A 15977-nucleotide genomic window follows, 5' to 3' on the forward strand; every position below is an offset into this window, starting at 1 on the left:
TCTAACCTGCGGTATCTTGTAGGAGCTTCAGTAGTGAGATGTGAGATGTGGAAAACATTGTTTCTGAGCAGTGTTACATAAGACCTGTTGCGGTCGGTGTGGGAAAGTGACAGCGTGGAGACGGATGCTCCCGGATCATCGATATCATCGTGTCGATTTGCACGAGGAGCTACGGATTAATTGTCTCCGTCCTTTGTGTGTGGTTCATCTGATTATTGGCTTTCAGTGCCACGGACAGCAGCCCACGCAAGCAGCAGCACGACCACGGCTTTCCTACAGGAAACACAATGTGCTCGTACACATTCTTGGACCCTGATTAAATGAGAATACTGTTACAATGACACAGAAAAGTCTCGTTTTCAGGACTGAATGTGCCTCAGTTTTCGGATGATTGGACATTTTGGCGACATTATCGTGGACGTTTGGTCAGTCTTGAATGTTCTACCTGGTCTGGCACACCTGTATTTTTACAAGCAACAGTTTGTCAAATAAAACTGTGGAGTTTCATTTATTCTTTACAGGGACAATGACAGGTGAAACCACCATTATAAATGTGCCAAATTTCAATTTAAAATGACCATTTGGACGTTAATATCTGGATGTTTTTCACTTTTACGATGCTGTGCTTATACGTCATGTTACGCCCTGAACGCTGAGCCATAACAACACAAAGCTACGTCCATTATCCACAATCTATTAGCATGTTAGGGTTTGAAAAATAAATACAGTATTTACTGTTTCAATACACTGCAAACACACAATGGTTGCATGCTTCTGTGATTTCCAAGGTTCAGGCCAAACATTGCATTGTTCAGGTATAGACAGTAAACAGAAAATATCATATTGTCAGCTTCAGTCTTCTACAGCTCCATTGTTAGTCTCCTCCAGTATCTCCGCTTTATCCCCTCATCTCTGCACGTTATGAAGCAGATTCATAAAGCTGCAGGTAAATTTCCACTCAGGTTAACGCACATTTTCAGCTCCTGTGGATGTACTTCCACCGTCTCCGGCAAAGTCACCTGTATTTGCGTCCACTGGCGTCTTTGCTTTGCCCTTCAGTTCCCCTCACATTCTTTCTTTGCTGCCAGTCAGGTAAGCTTTTACTGCTGGAGCTGCGCCTGCTGCTGGGGAAGTTAAAGGAAGAGGAGTCTGCCATGTGGTGCCTCTGTACATATGAAGAGCTGACTAATTAGAACATAATTATAAATATTATATTCCATTTCTGCAAATAGATCCTCTTAAATCGGGTCAGGTATCCACCTCTAGCCCTCACGTGAGCTCGTAGAGCACAAGATACAAACTTGAGAGGGACCTGCTCATCAAACACCGCTCCACAGCGCCTCTAGTGGTCAAAACGTCCACGGGGTGCCTTTAAACGGTGCTGCAGTTAAAGATAACCTGATGTTGAAGCTAACAAGACGCTATAGCTGCTTGTCTGCTAGCAACACGCAAGTCAAGAGTACGAGGTTGTAAACACAAAGCAGCTGGTCGTCTCTTACAAAGTCACTGAAGCGCAGACCTACATAAGTCTGCCTCTCCTCTGCTCTGCAAAGCGATGCAGCACAGAACACAAACAGATACTCGGTGCTTCCTCACAGTCTTTCTCTGTCGTCTACTTGTCACTCTCTCTGATGCTAGCTGTATTTCAGCTCCGTCTTTATTGGAAATCTATGCGCTGTGCCCAGCTGCGCCGCTGCAAACACAAAGATTATCTCACAGATGAAATTATTCTCCGTATCCTTTGAGTCAATTTGACGGCAGTTTGTTTGTTAGGCCTCATTCCAGACAGGAGCAGGCTTCCTTTGTTCTGAGAGATGCGACAATTCGCATGACTGGGCTCGTTTTTCGGGTGTATTTCATTGGATGAAAGCAGAGGAGTCATGTCACGGCAGCAGCAGAACTGAAGCAGCAGGCATTTTCTGAAATGTCAACAAGACATTCTCTTACGAAACACTGGTGGGGCATTCTCGGAGTGTGAGCAGGTATTTTTAGGGACACTGGAGGGAGTTTAGGCAGTCCAGTAACGAGTGACAAGCAAGTGGGTAACCTGGTTTTCCTGAGACACAAAAAGAACCGCGTGAATCCCCCGTGAGCACGAAGACTCCAGGCCCAAGACGGACTTTCTGCCTCTTTCTCAAACCAGGATTTCTCCTCTGTCGCACGCACGAGGTCTGTTCTCGTCTATTTTCCTCTGATTTTACTATAACTCTCTGTTGGTACTTCAGGGCCCCTCTGTCACACAGATGGGCCTACTTTTAGCTGCTCTCATCACACACACACACGCAGACATACTGTGCATATTACTCTACATCATGCCTCCGTGGTCGGCACGGTGCCTTGAGTGGGCAGACCGAGCGAGTGGTCACATTACACTGCTGTTACATCACATTCCTTCAGTCTCCTAAGCAACCAGGTGTCCTCCAAAAACAAAAGCTGCACAACTACAACGGCGTTATGTCATCCGCCAGTTGTCACACGATGTTCAAGGTTCCCTCTCAAGCAGAAACAGCACATCCCCTCATCACGACGCTGCTGCGCTGCGGCGAAAAGACTCGGCGGCGTTCGGCGCAGTCGGCGGGGTTCTCGAACAGCCGGGACGGGGCAGTGGGAGGTGTGAGCGCGTTGTTTCTGAGAGCAGCGAAACAGAGTTTGGAGAGAGGTGAGGCTTTCTTCCCTGAAAGAATATGGCAAAGTGAGTCATCCAAAGCCAGGACTCTGACACAAAGGAGAGCCTTGATGCAGGTGGGCCGCCCATGGCTTTTTCAGAAGCAGGAGAAGAGAGAGAATCAGTGGTCACTGCCTTGGCCCACAGATATTACACCACGGTTATGTAAAAAAAATGAAACAAAAATATGGAGAGGAAAGAAAGCAGAGGGAGAAAACAAACAGTCTGCACTGAAACACACACTCTTTAACTGCGTCGACGACGTTACTGCATGAAAAGTCAAACACGCCTGCAGGTGAAGTTACGGGAGGCTTGAATCGACGCAAAATTTCTTTGATTGACCTCAGAGCTTCGTGCTTCACTCCACAACTTGTAACCACCACCTCAGGGGGAAATCCAACTTTTTTATTATTCTACCTTCTGCAGCTTACAACTCGTACAGTGAAGAAGAGAGCAGTCGGCCATGTTTGTAGTGCCGAAGCTAAAAACGCCGGGAACAGAGGTTCTGGATTTGAACTCTGGTTTCGCTCCATGTCAAGCTCACAAATGGGGTTAGTTTGACTTCAGTCGGAGGTTGAGCTGAACTCAAACGCCCACAGACACACCGTCCACACACACTATCTGTATGTCCGCCGCTAGCTAGCTTCCAGAGCGTCATCTGCTAGCAGTTCATACTCATTTTTTATCAGGTTTCCCATGTTTCTCTCCTGAAGGTCCACATTAAAGGAAAATTCTAGTATATTACAACTTGGATGTTATTTTTGCAGTTTAGCCATCATTGCTATCACACAAAGAAGGAAATGATCGAAGCCATTATATTTGGAGGTAAAACTGAAAGTGTGAGACACTGAAATGTCATCAATAATCCCTCGCAGTGGGACATCGGATTTCATTTTTATGAATGTCGCAGTGTTTCCAGATCTCAGCAGTTATAACTCTGCAAGTACTTTGAGATCACCCTTAGAAATGATGACCAAAACTACAAAAATAAGACACCTTTAACCTTCCGTTCCACGCGTTCACTCGAGCTGCAGGATGCACACTGAACGGCAGCAAACAGGACAGAGTAGAGGACATAGTGACAGCAAAGAATGGGGACAAAAACCCAGGAGAGGAGGGTTTTTGGCCTCCTCGTCTCCTGGAGGAGGATCCCTTCGAGGTGTTGTTTCCTGAAATCATCAAAGCTTCCATTTGGCACAGAAACATCCTCCGAGGGGAACTGGTCGTTTGGCCATCATCACTGCCTTGAACCTGCTCAGAGACACGTGGCTCGCGCTGGATGCACTTCCTGTCTGTCACTGGCTGGACATTAGCTGGTGTTTTTTTTAATTATTATTATTAAAAATGAACGGGGATTGACGCTCTGCGCTCTGGAACCAAACACTTTTATCAAACATACTTCAAAAAGCACTTCCTCCCTGTTTTCATGCTGCTGAGCCTGAGGACATATTTTGCTTAATTGGATTTGGGGACTTGCTGTATTGAAAACGATTAACACTTAGTCACCAGTCGTGACTGGTTAGCATCTTTTGGAAATGGTCATTATCGCCTGTCGTGGCCCAAAATGATGATTGTTTGCAAAATTTTAATTTCGCAGATTTCAAACGCAGAGACTGACTTATGAAACAAACCATCTGACGCAGTCTTGCATTGCAATCTTTTGACTTATTCACACGCCTGGCCTAAATGGAAAAGTCTGATATATAATAAAGGCGGGAGCACAGCAGTGCATCCCTCCCTCTTAGTTCTCTCTGTCTCCCCCCTTCCGTTACCCCTTGTGACCCTTAAAAGCTGTCCATGAATATTCCATCAGCCAGCAGGGCCTCTGCTCTCCCTCTTCATTTAGTGATTCAGTCTGTAAGTAGCTTACATAAACCTCCATATTTATATGTATCAACGTAATCATAGCATGAGTGTGTAGATCCACAGCGAGAGCAGACCCCGGGGCAGGAAACATTGAAAATGAGTACGAAAATGACATCGGAGGAAAATGGAATAGGTTTTGCATAAATTAGCTCTCTGTGAATTATGTCAGCGCTGTTTCCAGGCAGGACACTTCCTCATTATGTGTGTGTGTGCGTGTGTGTGTGCTTGGTCTAATATATGCTGCCCACCGGTGATGATACTGCAGAGTGAGATAAATGACCTCATATTCTCATGTCTAAGCTCGGCTCTCAGGTGCTCAGTGGAAACTACAGCATCATCAAGGTGTAGCAAGTTATTAATATTAATGTAAAATCTGCTTTGAATTGTTGCTGCGATGCTACAATCAAACTTTTAAAGTGGCCGTAATCTTATATTACCAGAAACCTTATTAACTGTGCACCAGGCGGTGGGTTTGCCGTAACCTGCTGTGCAACCAAACGATGTTCAAACACACACAACTTTATTCTCACCAGATGCGAAATATTATTTTGTAGCAGCATGTGAACAAGAAGCTCTGCTAAGGTTGGCATGCTAATTAGCAGGTATGGTGTTTACCATAGTCAGCATTTTAATTTAGCATGTTAGCATGTCGCTAACGAGCTGTAAACATGAAGCACAGCTGATGTGAAAGCCATTCATTTTGCTTGGAGCAGATGAATCAGTCCCTCCAGTCGTTATTGAGATATTTCACTCAAAACTGCGGATGCCAGCCTCATGGTGGCGCTGCAGGAAGGATTCAGTGTCTGTTTTAACGTGTCTCACTGCTGCTGAGATATTTCATTCTGAACCATCTGCAGAGCGACGCCACCACTGTGAAATGATGCAAAGAAAATATTTCCATTTGATTGTTGCTTCAGCCGTCAAAAACATGGAGTTTGGATATTTCACACAGCACGAGCACGACAGAGCCCCAGAAAAGAGCGGGAACATGAAGACTGGCACACTGAAAATAGCCACAGTCGCTCTTTAAGTGTTTGTTTGGATCACAACCACTATTTCTATTCTCAACAGGCCGAATCCCTGTTTAGATCCATTTTACTTAACGTTTAATTCAATAGTGATTCATCAGAGGTGCATTCATTTGTGCTGAACTCGTCCCCCCCGACACCGCAGAGGACAATCATTAACGCCATCGATGGAGCTGTCGCAATATCTGATCTAGACTACAAGCATCGTGATCCAGGAGGCAGACGACCTCCGGCGCTCGCTGTTTGCGCCTTCCTGATGGGGCTGATGTGCGGCAAACAGTCAGCTGCGAGAGGAAATGAAGCGCACGGTATTTGTGGTATTTTCAAATCCTGCTCTGAAGGCCAGCGCGGCAAAACACAACCCTTCACACAAGCAGCTCTTCAGAGCTGAAAGCAAAACAAAAAAAAATCCAGAACATCTGCTTGAGTGGAGTCCTTTTCACCTTTTCTGAAAGAAAGTGACAAACCTGATAGATGGGTATTATGGTCTGTCCTTTGTTTGGCTGACTGACTTTGTTTTGGAGGATTTTTTTCATGTTTCAGTGTATTATTGTGCCAGAACTGCCTTTAAAAAGACCTTGTTAACTAAAGCAGATGAGGACAGCCGTGTTTTGTTTCTTGAAAACACGGCGTTCCGCTCAGCGCCGTTTCGTCCTGTTGCTCTTAGCATGTTGACAGCTCTAATTCGCAGATTCTGTCAAAGAGGACAGTCAGGTTCAGGGAAGGAAACAACAAAGTGCAGGTTTGGGCCCGTGAAGAACGTTCATTCCACTAAACACACTGTCCTCACGACAGACGTGGCTGCATTAGTTCTTTGTTACAGTGCCCGAAACACCATGTGATTGCATTTAATGACAAGGACCTCTCATGTGAATTACTACTCCCGTCTGTCCAGAGCTAAGGCTGACGCAGTGTGACGTTACTGCACCACCACAGATCACAGGGACGAGCTTTTGGTGGAACGATGGCTCAACAAAGCTTGAGAGCGCTGTTTGTTTCCCACTGACGAGCAATTGGTTTGTTTCAGCTATTTCTACAATCTTTCCGTCACCTGAACTCCACCTATTTTAGGCTTTTGTGGCTTCAGGCGTAGCTGTGCAAACCGCCTCAAGTGATGTCACTTGAGTCAGATTTAGGGCTGAAGGCGACAGGTTTGACCGGACGCCTGCAGCTGCTGCTTGTCTCTGCGGCTCCACATTAGTCACCTGTAGCATAACAGCCCAGAATCAATGAGTTGCAGGTTGAATTGCATTGTGGGTAACATAGACACAAGGTATGGGGTGGTTTTAACTTGTCTGCAGCATTTACAGATAAGAAACAGCCATATCAATGGTTTATAATGGGTTTGCATGCAATGAGTGACGACTCTGTTGTTTGGTGTAGTTCAGACTTACTGAACTCGCAGCTGCAGAGCGTCCGTCCTATAAGGCGTCATCACCTGAGCACGACAGGTACAGTTACACGACATCACATTTCCATATAAATCTTCACTATAGTTTTTATTTATGAGATGGAGACGACGAAAATAACACAAATGTGAGCCTTGCACCACATGTAATTGAAATTGTCATCATCGAGGTGTTTGTGAGAAGAATACTGCTAATTATAAAAACTGGAAAACAGATTGATAATTACATGCTTGTCAGATCTCAGGTTGCAGAAAGACTATTTCAGGGATCTGCAGAGTTTAAAATGTGCCGCCGTAAAAGCTGAAATAGATTTACTAATCTGCTGCTTTTCTTGACTTTTCTCGACAAACGCTTCCTGGTCGAATCATAGAAGGTTTTCTGTTAGATTACTTCGATTTGAATGAAGCTTTCCTGACAGCCCACCGCGTCGCTCTGCACTTTCAGGAAAGATCTTACGTGGCTTCATGTCAGGATGTGATTCAGTGGCATGATCCAGAACACTGAACCCTCTCAGCTGTAATTCCCTCTCGCGTCTGCATGTTAATTCATTCAACAGAGAAAAACACTTCCTCTGCTCAGTCAAAGTGCCAATGTTCTCAGGCTGATTGCGTCAGAAACCTCAAACACACACACACACACACCGTTTTAAGACACATTACAGCCGTCAGTCTAGAACAACCCTCCTCAAGGTCAGCGGCACGATGCAGCCTCTGAAAACGCTCTGATGAAGTCCACGCGTGCAGTACAACATGATGGGTGTGTCTCTGAATCAGTCTTCCGTGATGGCGAAGCTGAAGCAAACCTGTTGGAAGCGCTCTCCTGTAAAGTGGCTCGATGCCATCAGACAAAACTAAAGATTAAAAAAACCTGATATAAGCGGTGTTGTATTGGACTGGGACAGTGTCCTTGGTAGAAATCTAATCATTTCTCCAAACAAATCAGACTGAGAGGCCATTTCCTCCTGAGAATGAGATCACTGGCATCCTCTCACCTCACTTCACAGCGCATCGTGTCTCAGAAAAACAGCATCAACAGCACTCATCAGCACATAACAAAGTACATTATACAACAGCTTCAAGCATGGAGGAGCTCGCCGCGATCCAATTTAAAAGCGTGTGTGTGTGTGTTGGGGGGGGGGGGGGGCATGATTAACGAGGGCAGGAACACAGAAAAACAAGGCCAGACCCATGAGATGCTGTATGGTGGTACAGTGGCGATGGGATTGGTGATTAGCAGGTAGGCTTGAGCCGTGATTCGCTTCCTTAAAATTACCTCCCTCTGACAGGACCCCCCGGTATCTGACAAGACGGGGGGGGCTGAATGCTTCAAGTGAAGTGGTGGTAATCAACTGAGGTCTGAAGAGCCGGCGGTTCAGGCTCTGCAGATGAAGGAGGAGTGAGAAATGAGCTCTTAATGTGACCCACTGACCCCTCTTACAGGCCGCCGAAGAGACGCTGAGTGACAGCCGGACTTCGCCACGGAGCTAATTATCAGGCCTGTCTGAGCACGTGAGGGGAGGACTTAAAGCGGGGCTGGGTTCCAGCAGCATGAGTAAGTAGTCTGGGTGTTTCTTTCTGAACTGTGAGGCCAAAACCGGCTGCAGTCCAGCACCACGTCGCCGTCCACGCCTCTTCCACGACGGGCCGCCTTTTGTCTCAGCCTCGTCTCCAAGAAATCACACCGAGCAGCAGCAAACGCCCTTAGAGGGAAACTCAATGCCAACGTTTTCTGTCCACATAGTGAGGAAATGTTGTTAATTAAAGCACCTGGAGAGTCAGAAAAAAGTTGATACTGGCAGTTTGTTCGCTGACAGTGTGTTTCATTTGTTTTCATGCAGTCTGTCACTGCACTGTCCACTCGCGGTGAGTGCTGCTCTGATCATAATCCAGGCTGCCATTACGCCTGCTAGCACAACATGATTATGAAGACAAATCGGTTGGTATAAATGTCATTTCCTGCAGACATGGTTGCATATTTCCATTGCACTGGTGCTTGGAATCTTTCTGTTGGACAAAGCTGTGGACGCCTGCTGGCTTGTGGCTTTTTTTTTGGTATCACCTCAGCTGAGTTTCCGAACGAGCCGAGACTAAACAGTGGAAACGCGGCATTTGAGGACAATAAGAAGCCTCACTTCAGACAGAAATCCTGTGTGCTATCAAGACACGACTCGCTGCTTCAGTATGATCTGACACATCTTTATCACACTCCACTGCAGATACACTCACACGCAGTACAAGGAGACGGTCTCATTTTGCATGTCTGATGCACAGCCAGAAATAATCCTCATAAGTTCCTACATCACTATTAGCACGTGATTAGCCTTGCTTGCGGCGTAGCTCTGGGGCAGACAATTTTATGTTGCTTTTACATTTTATTCTGGCGGCTGGGCTGAATGAAAAGGTTCAGACATTCATGGTCCCGACAGGATGGGTCGCACTAACTTTGGTGATCCTGTGATGTTTTCTGGAGCATCAAAATTTCAATGTGTCCAACACTTAAATACAAAACTAATGTCAGTCCCATCATCCTCAGCCAGACTGCATTTAGTGCTGATTAGCAAATATTAGCGTGCTACCACACTAAACTCAGGTGATTAAGGTACATTACATTACGTTAGCATGCTGATGTTAGCATTTAGCTTTATGCAACCTCACATAAGTCTTCTTACAACAAAATAGATACGAGCATTCATTTTTTTTGTACTGACAGCTCAGATTAAAGATTATCTACTGATTTATCATCAGATTTACACTCTTTTTGGTGGACTTCTCAGACATCCAGGTGTCATTCAGAGGGGATACAGTTCAGCCCTGATGACTTATTGAGGGGTTATCTGATTTTCTTTTCTTACTTTTACCACAGACAGTCATCTAAAATCAGTCAAATAAGTTTAGTTTCTTGTATTTTGTACGTAATACTGACACATTTCACATTTCAAAAATAGCTCCTAAAATTCCTCAACTTTCTCAGTGAGTCTTGTTTTCCTATCTGGACTGAGAAGTGTGAGTGCATCAGTGTCTCAGGCTCATTATTAAAATGATATTCCAGGCTGGTCGAACACCGCGCGGGTTCAGCCGCGCTGCGTTACTGGAGGCTGCGCTGGCGTTTGTTAAGCCTCTTTTCTGTCTCCTGAAACTCTGCTGGACCTTGACGATGATAAAAGCAGGCCAGACAACACCGACCCGACAGATGAAGGCTACTTCTGCTGACCACTTCCACCGGAGCTGAAGTTGCAGGCTGCCTGCGGCCACGGCTTCGCTCCGGTGCGGTGCTGATGTTGCCAAAGCGCCGCGCACACGCGTCTCCTTTAAGCAGCTGTTTGCATCAGCTGTGGACGCTGCAAATAAACTGCGCGCACGATAAATAAACACCGCGGATGAGAATTTCTTTAATCTCCCATCCGCGTTTGGCCCATTTCAAAACGAGGCTGATGCTGGCGATGACTAAAACATGGCTGTGATGCGCTGCGCTGCCAGACATCCAGTTTGCTCCGTGTCTCCGGCACACACCGTAGCCGTCACATGAAACACATTGCACGGATTGTATAAAGAGGATAACTCACGCGCTCCCGGTGATCGATCCGCGGATGCCATCGCTCGGGGGAGTGGGAGGCGGGGGCGCAGCACCCCCGGAAAAAAGCGCTCTCTTTCACGGTGTGTCGGCGCCCGGTGAGAGCCTGCTGGCCTCTGCTCCAGTCCTCCTCCTGTGCTCCTGTGGCAGGGACGAGCACGCCTCCTGTAGCTGCTACTGTGCAGGACTGAGCATCACATCGCGCACCGTGGAGCTCCACTAGTGTGGGATGATGATGTCGCGGGAATAGGAGCGTCAGTCTCTGCTTTTAACGAGAACATCTATGTGTACGGCTTGAGTCACCCTGCATTGAAGAGGGGGAGCCAAGGCAACGCGTCTGTCAGCAACCTGCACGGAAGAGTCAAAGAATACTCTGAATTAGGCTGAAGAATTCAGATTACAGCCAAACAGACTCAGCGGGTCCCCAACGGCAGAGGGGATCAGATAAAAGCAGTGGAAAACCAGACTGAAGTGTATTTATAGCACAAGCTGAATGCAAACAATCCAACAGCTTACATTTAAAGCCACATGGCTCCACCAATGCTGCATCCTCCATACATGCAAACTCTTCACACCTTCTGTTTTCCAGACTGTGAAGAAAAAGCGTCAGTATGTGGCTGGAAGTGGCAAACAGGGACCGTAAACACAGTTTAAAACGGCCTGGAGTCCGCTCCTCGGTCCTTTATGGCCTTGACCATGATTTGGGTCAGTGCCCCAGTTCTGTGGTGCTTGATCTGTGCCAAGACGGGAAATTGTTGTTTTGGTTTATATCTATTCAAGAGTTTATAAAATGTAAGATTTAATGAACTCTAGTTAATTTAGTTTTGTTCTTAACCTTCACCGGTGGGTTTTTTGCATCACTATGTATATTTATATATATATATTTGCACGTGCTAAACTGGTTCATTCTTCTATCATTTGAAATTTTTAATATTGAAATGTTACTCCATACATTCAAAGCTGAATTTTGACTTTTGGTTCTTTACAGCTCGTCGTACTTTATGTGCTTGATATCTTCCTCCCTTTAAATACATAATTTCACTGCTAATTTGAATGTGTGTCCTACAAAAAGTCTTTCTAAACCACAGTCAGCACGTGGCCAAAAGTTTGTGGACACCCACTGGTGCTTATTTAAGCTCTCGTTCCAAACCTGTGGGCGTTAGTCTGCTGCTGCGACAGCCTCCGCTCTTCTGGTTTCAGGCTCTTCACCAGGTTTTTGAACCTGGCTGCTGGGATTTGCACCCATTCAGCCACAAAAGCATTACGGATTCTCAACATGGTTGTTGGGTGATGAAGTCTAACAAAAAGTCGGCATCCCCAAATCATCACCAGAGAGGGGAAACTAGTCTTTATGGACTTCTTTATGGGCTCGTGCTGAACAGCTTCAACAAACTGGTGCCATGAAGGACACTGTTGGACATTCAGTCCACTGCTGTTGAAATCAAGCTTAGAAAGCCTGATTTCAACAGCCTCCACCGGAGTCTGATGGACGTATATGAGCTCAGTCGGAGGGACTTTTACCACCTCGTGAAGGCGTTACTGAGCTCTATAATCTTCCAGGCTCTCTGCATAAAGGCCTTTAGCTGCACATAGAAGTCACCAATCGCGGCTGAAATACTGGATCTAATGACGCTCTGCAGGACTGAGCTGCTCTTTAAACCTGCCTGTGTGAGAAATGCAGTCTGTACTGAAACCAGGAACAAGCTCTCTCGGTGTGTCTCTCCTGGGTTGGTGTACTGTCAGCGTTAACTTCAAGTTTCCTGCAGGAACTGATGTGAGTGATGGATTCGTGATGGATAACCACCTCTTTTACCTCTGGGATCAAAAAAGCGTCTCCTCCATCTTTTCTACGTTCCGTGTGAGACGGCTCTTATCACACCGTTTCACAACTCCCCCCTTATACTGATGGGCTGCTATTCTTGTGCATTAAGCCCAAGATAGCTGCGTCATCTGAGGATTTGATGACACAATTATCAGGGCTCATGCTTCTGCAGCTGTGCACGCAGCTCGAGCAGGGTCAGGAGAGCAAACACTGACAACAGACTGTTCTGGATGGCGTGCAGGATGTGGATTTATCAGAGAGGAGAAACATGAATGTGGATTTTTACAAACACAAGCACAGAGTTCAGTGGTAATAATAATATTATATTATGGCACAATTCACTCATACAGTCTCTTGTAATGCATATATTGTATGTAGCTTGTTTAATTTTTCAGTTTTCCACCTCTCAGTCTGTCGCTGTGCTGCTGTAACATGTGAATTTCCCCGCAGACATCAATGAAGGCATATCTTCTCACAATATATTGACCTATACTTATACACATAAATACACCAGCACTGTGTGTTTTTATTAAACTTCATATGTTAGATGAGTCTGCAGAGAGACGGATGTAAATGCAGTTTGTTTACTGTGGAATATGTTAAATCAAGGTCCAATTGATCAGCCAGTGATTGTTAAACTATCCCTCACGTGTCACCTGAAGACTGACCCGTGCTGCTCTCAGTCGGCTCAGCTGTCTGTGGTCTGAGTGCTTTCATGTTTATTGAAATGACACACGCTGAATGTTAAATTTTGGACTTTCTTACCTCTGTTCAAATAGTTTTCCTGGAAACTCAGCTCTTTGTCCTGTTAACTCTTGGATTAATCTCAGTGGTCACATAAAGAAAGTTATTAGGTTTTTTCCATTAAAAGGATCGAGTGTGCCAACTCCAGAAATGAATCTGATATTAATTTAATAGACTTTTAATAGATTTTAATAGACTTCTGACGATGCCACTGATTACAGGGATATTACAGCGAGCACACAGCCGTCACCCTCACGCTGGGTGCATGCCTCATCAAAGAAATAACATGCCTGTGGGTGTTTCTTATATAACATAACCTACATATAAAGAGGCTAACCCTTTTTATGCTGTGATGAATTTACTGATTCATTCACTTTCTTCGCTGCTGCCTTTTCACTCTCCGTCTCGGGGGACTGAAGCCTGCAGTGGGCAGAAGAAAAGGAAAACAGTTGTTTGAGACATCGCCCTTGAGCCTGTGGGCAACAACGATGTGTGCTGCAAGACACCGGACCAAGAAAGAGCTGATGAGCAAAAGATTCAGCATTACTCAACAGGTGAAAGCAACGACATGTCAAGTAAAGGAAACATAATGCAAAATGCAGCATGCACGCTCATTTCGTCCTGTTGAAAACCAAAGAAAAACCTCACAGCTGATACCAAACTGTGCTGTAATCACCATGAACGAATGACCTTTCTTAAATGTCTAATCGTGGACAAATTGGAGCACAAAGGCCAACTTTAACACCTCCAACCATCACTGAAGAGACTTGTTAACACTCCGGGATGAAGACGGATTCTGCTGAGGTGACTGCAACAACCTGCGGCTGACGTTCGGATCTGCATGTACAGATGAGCCGACTCGTCTTTCAGATGTTCTTTCAGCTTTGATTAATTATTCATCCTGATGTCAAATCCTTGACATCACCTTGACGACCTCAACGAGTCTGGTGTGACATCACGATTGAGTGGGTGGGCAGGAGATGGAGAGCGTGTCCATAATGAGGAGGTGCTTTCTCACCCAGAAACAGAGTTTTTCTAAAGCGAGCTTCTCAGTGTATAAGTCTGAGCACGCACGGTAACCACAGACCGACAGAGGATGAAGAAGAAGAAGAGATTTGGCTGTTTTCTTTTTATTTTTTAGAATTTTGTGTGAGGTGAGATCTTTAAGAAAGCGACCTTAAGCCCTGTGGAAGAAATCATCAACAAATCTCCATTAAAACATTTGTTGAAATGCAGTTTTGGGGCTGTGCGACCTTTGAAAGTTCACTCCAGGCCTGCTCTCGTCTCATTGTTCTCTATCAGCGGCTCCTTTTAAAGTGATTATAATCACTCAATTCATGTGCTTGATTAGTGGAACGTCTTCTCTAATCTGCATTTTCGTGTCACGGCTGTGATCAGTCGTTTCATGAACAGGATCTAAACGCTCTGAATGCTGTAATGATTACAAATTGTTAAACTGCAATGAGCTTGATTAATTATTGAACGTTTCGGGCCTTTCAAAACAAATTATCAGCAGGAACGTGTAATAACTGGAGCTCGGTGAGACTTTTTAATCAAGGAGAGTCTTCTGTTGTGTTCAAGACGTGTATCGCTGGTATTTAAAAGAAGTTTCTAGCTGATGTGACCCCAGTTGTCCCTAATGGTCCTTCAGCGGCTCACCCTGGCATCCAGCGAGAGGAAATTTCCACTGGCGTTGTTGTTGTCCAGTTACACACTCTTCAACCCATACAGCACTGACAGAATGCCCAAACATTTCAGCCTGATCTGCCTGGCTATTTGTTGACAGTGGGGAATAGGAGCTGACTACTGGCAGGAATGCAGGCGGATGGAGAGCGGAAAAGTACCGGGGGTAGCCGGCGACTGCCCCCCTGCACCCCCACCCCTGACCTGTTAAGCGCCCTCCGCTAGATGTGTCTCCAGAGTCAGTTATCAACAAGAGCAGCCTGCAGTTTCAGGCTGCAGCAGAATGAATCCAAGCTGAAACTCGTGATTAGAACAGAAAACGCATGCGCTGCAATTAAAGCCACGATGCAAAAGAAAAATCTATGCAGCGGTTTTCATTAAATGTGCTCATTTTGCCCTTAGGACTGTTATTCAGGGATGTACTACTCAGAACTTTTCAGGTAGGAGACAAAGCAGGTCGTTCACCAATCAGAAGGTCGCTGGTTCAAACCCCGGCTCCTTCAATCAAAGACACTGACCCCAAATTATGTGTAGAAACATTATGGAGCACCTCGCATGGAAGCATCTGCATGAACATGTGTGAATGGGTGAATGTGTCGTGTCGTAAAGCGCTTCGAGTCGTCAGCAGACTAAAAAACATCCATCAAATCTGATGTCTGCTGATCCTGAGGACTGAAAAATCTCAGTTTAAAACGTGCACCTCCAGTAAAATGAGGTCAGAGATTTCTGTGTAAAAATCAGTGAATGAATCCATTTGTATATAACTGATAATGGAAAAACTCTCATTTTTACAATGATGCTGATGAAGAAACTGCATCCGCTGTGTGTCAGTCACCTCCGGCTGATCCCTGATCTGTTTAATAAGGTCAGTATCTGCAGCAATAATCAATCAATACTTGTTGCTCAAAGCTCAGAAATGTCCATAAATCAGATGGAACATCAGCAAATGAAATCTCCTCCGGTGTTACGAGGCCCAAGTGACTGAACCGCTCGATTGTCGACGACTCCCAAAACAACATTTATGACCTTTGAAGAGTACAGTGACGAACAGCTGGACCCTTATCGTGGCGGACCTTCGTCATCACGTTGTGAAACAGCCACAGTTTGCGTAGGTCTAGTTAAACAGTTAAAATAAGAGACCGTGGACTCTCGGGTTCACGCTGGACTTGAACGGCGGCCTCCTGGGTGAA

General features: G+C 45.6%; 1 protein-coding gene across 1 annotated transcript in view; it reads right to left on the reverse strand.

Moving 5' to 3' along the window:
• Positions 1-10970, reverse strand: part of tbkbp1 (TBK1 binding protein 1) — a 48372-nt gene extending 37402 nt beyond the window's left edge. The window contains exon 1 of the mRNA XM_076760707.1: positions 10531-10970. The gene's annotated coding sequence lies outside the window, so the exon portion shown is untranslated. The remainder of the gene's footprint in view (positions 1-10530) is intronic.
• Positions 10971-15977: the final 5007 nt, after the last annotated feature.

This window comes from Chaetodon auriga, chromosome 20 (genome assembly GCF_051107435.1).
Source record: "Chaetodon auriga isolate fChaAug3 chromosome 20, fChaAug3.hap1, whole genome shotgun sequence".
NCBI lineage: Eukaryota > Metazoa > Chordata > Actinopteri > Chaetodontiformes > Chaetodontidae > Chaetodon > Chaetodon auriga.